The sequence below is a fragment of the Carlito syrichta genome, unplaced genomic scaffold, assembly GCF_000164805.1.
Source record: "Carlito syrichta isolate Samal-C Ts95f unplaced genomic scaffold, Tarsius_syrichta-2.0.1 Scaffold304743, whole genome shotgun sequence".
In the NCBI taxonomy this organism is placed as follows: Eukaryota; Metazoa; Chordata; class Mammalia; order Primates; family Tarsiidae; genus Carlito; species Carlito syrichta.
Genome location: NW_007248839.1, coordinates 519,445 through 527,850, shown reverse-complemented (window position 1 = coordinate 527,850; position 8,406 = coordinate 519,445).

The following is an 8,406-nucleotide window of genomic DNA, read 5'->3' as shown; positions in this document are numbered from 1 at the left end:
GGTCTCACCAGGGGTGGGGCAGAGGTCCCCAACCAACTGCCTGGGAACGGGGAGTCTCGTCAACTCCCTCATCCTCACCCCCTCCCCTGTTCTCACCCTCACCCCCATCTCATCCCTGTTCCCACCCCCATCCCCATCCCCTTCCCAGATCTGTTCTGATGACCCGTAGTCCAAGAGACTTCCCCTCTGGTGGCTTCCTGTCTGCCTAGAGAGGCAGAAGGTGGCTGGCACTTCTGTACTGCCTTGCTGGCTCCCGCCCACGCCTGCCACAAGCAGCCTAGGAAGGAAATACCTTCTCTTAAGAACAAGTGCCAGGAAAGGGATCACCAAGGCGAACCTGAACAGACCCTGCAGGCAAGGCCAGGGGAGAGACGGGCCAGGGAAAGAGCTGCTGGGGGAGAATTTCTCCTCAGCCCCAAGGCGGGGTGCTGAGTTGGCCTCTGGGACCCTGTTCAGGAAGAGAGGGCGCCTGCAGGGGTAGAGGGATCCCGGTCCAGCCAACCTGGGGCAGCAAGAGGAGGCCACTGACCCCCATGTCCATTTTACAGATGGGGAATGTAGAATCTCAGTCTTAGGGGGAGGACTAATATGGGATTCTTCCAGGGGCTTCACCAGCCCCACTCCCATCAGGTTGAAATGGAAGAAAGTAACACACGTTGTTGGCTGCCTGCTAAATGTTCCAAGCCATATGTTTGGCATGCCTTTTCCATTTAATCTTCAGAGAACCCGATGAGAGTCTATAATGATTGTTAGGTCTCGTTGGTACCTGTGGGTGTGCCTGGTGTGCGATCTGATGCCGCATGAAAGACGCAAAGAATTGCGTAGAGGTTAGATTAGAAAATAAAGTTTATTTAGAAAGTAAATGAGAGAGAGAAAGAGGAGATTCACCTCCCCAAGGTAGAGGGGAGGGCCAAAGCCAGGAAACATGGCCCGGCCATAGCTCAAGGAGCTCACAGACACCCCATAGCTTAGCAAGGCAATGGCCACAATGGCCTGGCAATGATGGTGGGATGCTCCTGGTTGAGTCCCTTTAATCCTTCCCTTTGATGGTCGAGGGTCATTACGGTGATTGGGTGGTGGTCAATGCCATATCATCGCAAAGAGAGCAGGTAAGCACAGGTATTGATATCAGGTGATGGACAGCAGGCAGATGGGTGGGTTAGCCACATGATTGCTGCCATGGTGATAGGCTAGGTGGGAGGAGACAAGGGTAGGGGTTTTTCCTGCAAGAAACCTGTCAGTCCAATCCACAAGCTCTTTAGCAAAAGGTGGTCTTGTCATTTATACGGCTTCAACCAGCCAAGGGGCCTGAAAACTTCTTAGAGATTATGCTACCCCATGAATTGAAAGGTTTTTCTGTCCTTGTCTTGTATCTGATGGAGATTTGCCCAGGGGGTGGGGTAGGCTGCCAGCTTGGCCTGCAGTAAAATGTCTGAACACTTCCTAAAACCTGGCCTATTGGAAATTTATCCATCTGTGTCCAACCTGTGCTAGATTCAAAGTGTGTCAGTCTAAGCAAAAATGCCTATGCTGAGGCAAAATGTGAGCTAATTTGATTCTAAGTTTCTCAGGGCCCCTCCTTTAATTTCCCACCTCTTGGTATTTCAAAAATATTCTTATTTGCAACCAGGGATTGGGACGGAGGTCAGACTTCTGTATCTGCTTCCTGCTGAATGAGAGTTGTAGAGCTGACCCTACCTGTCTAGAGCAAGAGGAGGGGATGAGAGGACAGAAGCCCATGGAGTTATTAAATATCTTTAATATCTGCATACAAAGCACTGTGTACAAGTAATAATAAAAATGGCCTGTATAATAAAGGCCATTGTCGCTGCTGTTATGGTATGTTGAGGCTTTGATGTCTGATAAATTGTATTTATAGTTACCTTAGTGGACTCAACACCCACTAGAGGAGTGCAGGCAGTGAATTCCTTAGTCCGTATGTGAATGTTTCCTCAGCTTGTCTTCAAGTTTCTTTGAGTTTTTTGGGATAAGAATTTATAGACAGTTATAGGCCGGGCTCGGTGGCTCAGCCTGTAATCCCAGCACTTTGGGAGGCCGAGGCAAGTGGATTGCCTGAGCCCGCAGGTTCGAGACCAGCCTAGGCAACTTGGCAAGACCTCGTCTCTACATTAAATTTTTAAAAATTAGCTGGGCATGGTAGCACGTGCCTGTACTTCCAGCAGCTTGGAAGGCTGAGCCGGAAGGATCGCCGGAGCCCAGCAGGTCAACGCAGGGGTGGCCGTGTGTGTGCCACTGCACTCCAGCCTGGGCGACAGAGTGAGACTCCTACTCAAAAAAAAAAAAAAAAAAATTATAGACAGTTATATAAGGGGTTTTCTTACTAATGACTTTAACAAGGAAATACAATTACTTTGACAAAGTCTGAAGAAGAAAAAATTAAAAACATTAGAGACATGCAGTTACGTTGTAGCTTAAATTGTAGGAAATAATTGTGAACAAGAGAATTTGAGACAGGTAAACGTTGGCAGGAGAAAACTCTCTTTTTTATTTTTGCCGCGGGTCTCGAACCCGCGGTCGCATCCTCAGCCTCCCAAAGGCGCGGGATTACAGGCTGAGCCACTGAGCCCGGCTATTTTATTTTATTTTATTTTATTTGAGTTGGAGTCTCACTCTGTCACCCAGGCTGTAGTGCAGTGGCACGCTCACGGCCACCGCAGCCTTGACCTGCTGGGTTCAGGCGATCCTTCTGCCTCAGCCTTCCAAGTAGCTGGGACTATAGTTGTGTGCCACTACGCCTGGCCAATTTTTTGTATTGCAGAGATGAGGTCTCGCCAAGTTGCCCAGGCTGGTCTCAAACTCATGGTTTCAGGCAATCCTGTCACCTCAGTCTCCCAAAGTGCTGGGATTAGGTGTGAGCCACTGCGCCCTGTCCCTTTTGATTTTATAATAGGTCTGATATGATATACCTTTACAATGATTGATATGCTAGAGGGTAAAGTCTAGGTAACCTCTACTCCAGAAAGAGGGGAGATTTACATCTCTCAGCTTTTGGCGAGAGAAGCAGGATGGTATTGGCCTTTTGATAGGGAAATATTACCTTAAAGTTTAACAAAAATAACTAGTAATACTTTAAATAAAAAGTTATTTTGTCATCCATCCTATGTTGGATTAGTAATTCTTGTGTCTGGAAGGAGATTTTAAAGTCATTAGTAATTTGGCACTGAAAAGCACTATAGCTGATCACAAACTGCTGTGAGTGAAATCAATTTACCTGGTCTGCAGGCAGTTTAGGAGGAGGGTGTGGGGTAGGTGTGACTTCTGAAGCTTCTTTCTTACCTCACCCCAAAAAGACTAAATTAAGAACTTGAAGAGTTGAAGTACTAAAAATTTTTAAAGCATAATGTTATAACACAGGATTACATTCGTCATTGCAAAAGTTACTTATTTTGCCAGAGTGATGGTCCAAGGATTTTAAAAAGTTTCAAAAAAAAAACCCTCGACTGGGCTTCGTGGTTCAGCCTGTAATCCCAGCACTTTGGGAGGCCAAGGCAGGTGGATTGCCTGAGCTCGTGGATTTGAGACCAGCCCGGGCAACTTGGTGACCACGTCTCTACAATAAAATAAAAAATAGCCAGGCATGGTAGCGCGTGTCTGTAGTTCAGTTACTTGGAAGGCTGAGGCAGAAGGATTGCTGGAGCCCAGCAGGTTGACGCTGGGGTGGCCGTGAGCATGCAAGTCACTGCACTCCAGCCTGGGCGAAGGAGTGAGACTCCAATTAAAAAAAAAAAAAAAAACAAACCCTTGTTTTTTGTAACAAAGACAGCAGATGGGGAGGCTAACTGAATTTATCTCTTTCTCTCCCCTCTGTTGTTTATAGGAGAAAATTCCTTTGGAGATTGTTAATTAAGAGGTTCATGTTTTGGTCTCTGAGTAGCATTTTGCCCTAGCATTAGTGTAATTGATATTGACGGTAAATTTATAGAAACTTTTTGTAGCCTTTAGTGTTCATAAAATTCCTTTTCACAAACCTTCCACATACCATCTTCGACCCACCATCTTCGACCCACTCATACCATTTTCCAACATGCTTGAACCTTCTATTTCCTTCCTTCAAATAACCAACCACTCTATTATAGAACAAAAATGTATCATACAGGCCGGGCTCGGTGGCTCAACCTGTAATCCCAGCACTTTGGGAGGCCAAGGCGAATACATTGCCTGAGCCCATGGGTTTGATACCAGACCGGACAACTTGGCACTTGGCGAGACCTTTTTTCTACAATAAATCAAAACTTAGCCGGGTGTGGTAGCACACGCCTGTAGTTCCCACTACTTGGGAGGCTGAGGCGGAAGGATCGCCAGAGCCCAGCGAGTCGAGGCTGGGGTGGCCATGAGTGTTCCACTGCACTCCAGCCTGAGCAGCGGAGTGAGACTCCAACTCAAAAAAAAAAAAAAAAAAATGTACTATTCAAGATCCTTTCCTTATATAAAATTATTTATCTTCCCTTTATCCTTCCTTACCAAATACATACCTTATACCAACAACTTTTTTTACATCTTTGCTTTGCTTTTTGGTTTTTTGCTTTACCTTTTTAGATGACTTTTTTTACATTTATACTTTGAATTAATCTTTAGTAACTTTTGATTAAGACAAAGCTATATGATTCCAGTTTGGAAGGCTAGGTCCAAATGGCTAGCATCTGTGTTGATTAAGAAATGAATCTGGGTTCCAGCATCCTAATATTCACTTGGGGGTTGTTGAGGTGATAGTGAGCCAGTGCCGGGCACTTTAGCAGGTTTCCAGGTCTCCTTAAGTGGCCACCATTTTCTGAGCCAGGTGTTTTCTCTTCAGCAGATTGCACCTGCTTTCCAATCTGGCCTGCACAGTGGACAACATCCAGGAGGTTTAGGCTTCTTTGGGGGAAACTATGCTTCTAGTGCCCCCAGAGACTGTGCCCATAAGCAACAGACACCATCCCCTTAGTAGGTTCGTTCTTAACAGGTCTCTGATGGGCACTTGGAGTTTCATCACTAATTGCAACTATCAATTGGTATGTCTCTTTGGCCCTCTAGTTCTGCAGCCCTCCATGTTGGCACCCTGTTGCTTTTCTAATGTCTGGGCTGAAAAAAACTCAAAAAGTTATTTTTTTAATTGGTCACACATAGGAAATTTTGATCATTTCTGTCTGTAACAGTCTGATGTAAAACACTTTACAGTGAACAGACTACATGAATGTGAAATGTTCTGCCCCTACTTATTTCTAATTATGAACAGGGAAATTTTTTTAAAGCCTTTGTAAATTGCTAAGTTACAGTTTTAGTTGTAAGGTGTGGACAATTAGGTGACAGTGGCCAGTTCCCAACCTTATTGTGCTCAGACAGAGTACCCAGTATTTCATCTGTCCAGGAGAAGTACTAAGCTTAGAAAAAGTGACTTAACTTTCCTTTTATAAAATCAACTTTAGCGAATCTGATATAACAAACGCTGTTGTTATTTAGCGCTAATATTTCAGCACATGGTAAAGTTGGAAGTAAGATTTTACTAGAGCATTTGCAGGTTTGGTTGGAAAAACAGATTAAAATGACAATTGACTTTTTTTCAGTACACAGGATTAATTAACACATGCTCCTTTTACTTCTGTCTAGGAGGGCTGATAGTTCCAGTTTAGATCTAATTTGAGAGATTTATCATAGGAAAAAAAACATGAACTTTAATATCTTTCTGGCCTGGCCACCCCCCTGAGGGGAGACCAGTTAAGCCTGCACGTGTGTCAGAGCAGGGTAGGGGAAGGAGAGGAGACAGTGCCTGTGGTTACTAGCTGCAGCTGGTAGGGGCTGCCATCTGGGGGTCAACAGGCAGTGGGGGAAGGAAGAAGAGGGGGCTGGAGACTAGAAGGGTGCTATGGCCTTTGGCACCAGCGCCTCCCCTGCGGGTAAAGGTGGAGGGCCAGAAGGAAGAGCAGGAAGGGAAACTGATGGAGGGTGGAGTACTGAAAGCAGATTATGAGAGACAGGAGAAGTTGACCCAGCTGGGTCAGCATCTGGGGTCATTAGAAGGAAAGCGGGAAGAAGATAAAGTCATCAGAGGAGTGTGAGCGTGCCACAGGGAGAACAAGGGATCTAGGCGGTGTACCATTTTGAAAACCTTGGACTCTTTGCCCTCCTGGCGGCAGTAGAGGTCAAGCTGTAGGAGAGCACCAGAGGCCCATCTCCTGGTTGCCTAGCTGGTTTTGAGGAGATGCATTAGTGAGAGTGTCCTGAGGCCTTTTAGAATGCATTTCATTGGGGGGAGCCCTTAGCTACCCCATTGTGAGTTTCCCATGAGGAGTAATCCTAGGGGTGGAGAGGGATGGGTACTCAGAATGGTCCCTGAGGGACCGAAGAAAGAGAACACAGAGGGCCCTGGACCCCAGAATTTAAAAAACTCCATTGCCTATGTCCAGCATAGGGTGGAATTAGCATGTAGACCAAAAGAGAGAGCAAAACCCAGGGAGGAATTGGCACGTAGGCCAAGAGAGAGAGAAAATTCCATCTAAACTCTCAGCTGGAGTCCTGGGCAGAGGGTTGGTGAAATCAGTCTCTGTGTGTGTGTGAGAACGAGCGAGAGAGAGCAGAGAGAAAGCGTCCTCTATCTCCTTGACCCACCAGAGAAGCACCTTAGCTGCTGAGGGCTGAGGGCCCCAGGCTCCAACGCTAGGGCTGTTCTAACTTGTGCATTTGGGAGGCTTGGTACCAACGAGTCTTTTCCTCAGAGGGTCCTGGACTCCAGCAACATGCTTTCCAAAGCAGTGAGAAAAGGGAAAAAAAGAACGGCCTCTCAGAGTGGCTTCCAGGACCTCCTTGCTGACCAGATAGACAATAGGACTCACTGGAGATGTTACTCTCTACTGGACAAGGCTGAGGCGACAGGGAGAGGTCTATTTGATGTAGCTTGTCACGGGCAACAAGATTAAGAGCGAGTAGCAGGGAAAAGATAGCCAAGCACCTTATCTCTCTCTACAGAGAGACTAAAGTTTGAAAGAAGAGTGAACAAGAGAGCGGCAGATCTCGGTAGGACCTCCAAAAATGTTAGGGTCACACTCCCAGCAGGGCCTTCTAGGATGTTAGGTCAGGCCTGCTGGGGGTGTGGGTGTGCCTGGTGTGCGATCTGATGCCACATGAAAGACACAAGGAACTGCACAGAGGTTAGATTAGAAAATAAAGTTTATTTAGAAAGTAAATCAGACAGAAAGAGAGAAAGAAGAGATTCACCTCCCCAAGCCAGGAAACATGGCCCTGCCATATCTCAAAGAGCACATGGACAAACCATAGCTTAGAGTGGGGGAATGCTCCTGGTTGAGTCCTTTTAATCCTTCCCTTTGCCACGGAAGGTCATTGAGGTGATTGGGTGGTGGTCTGCTCCACGTCATCACGAAGAGGGCAGGTAAGTGCAGGTACTGACATCAGGTGATGGACAGCAGGCAGATGGGTGGGTTAGCCACATGATTGCTGCCATGGTGGTAGGCTAGGTGGGAGGAGACAAGGGTAGGGGTTTTTCCTGCAAGAAACCTGTCAGTCCAATCCACAAGCTCTTTAGCAAAAGGTGGTCTTGTCATTTATACGGCTTCAACCAGCCAAGGGGCCTGAAAACTTCTTAGAGATTATGCTACCCCATGAATTGAAGGGTTTTTCTGTCCTTGTCTTGCATCTGATGGAGATTTGCCCAGGGGGTGGGGTAGGCTACCAGCTTGGCCTGCTAGTAAAATGTCTGAACGCTTCCTAAAAGCTGGCCTATTGGAAATTTATCTATCTGTGTCTAACCTGTGCTAGATTCAAAGTGTGTCTGTCTAAGCAAAAATGGTTACGCTGAGGCAAAATGTGAGCTAAGTTTATTCTAAGTTCCTGGCGCTCCCTCCTTTCAATGGCTATCCCTATTTTACAGATGGGAAAGCGGAGGCACAGAGAGGCGCTGCAGTGACAGGAGCCACAGAGCCTCAGAAGGCGGCAATCTAAGGGGACTGTGGGGGCCACCATCTGGATGACGCTGTGGTCCTCCACCCCCCACCCCACAGTACACCCACAGCACACACCCCTATTCAGTGTGCTCTGGCCACACGCGGGGAGGAGCCCCCTTCCACTTTGTGGATGAGCAAACTGACCGCCAGAGATGAAAGTGACCATCCGTTTTTGTGCCAAGGAGGGTTGCTGAATGCCTCTCCCAGTCTCCCTGACTCATCAGGCCCCGACTGGTTGTTCCGGGATCGCAGCGTCTGTGTACCCTAAGTTCCCCTTGGAAACAGACTCTGCTCCCGGCCTGTCTGCCTCAGTGTCCGAGGGGCATCTCTCCGGCACGGTCCAGGGGGGCCGCTGGAAGGGGCGGTGGCTGTGGCAAGGGCCCCCACCTCTGCCCCGAGGTCCCTCCCCGCCGCAGTGTCGGGAGGCGCTGTCGCAACCCGCCCGGACGGG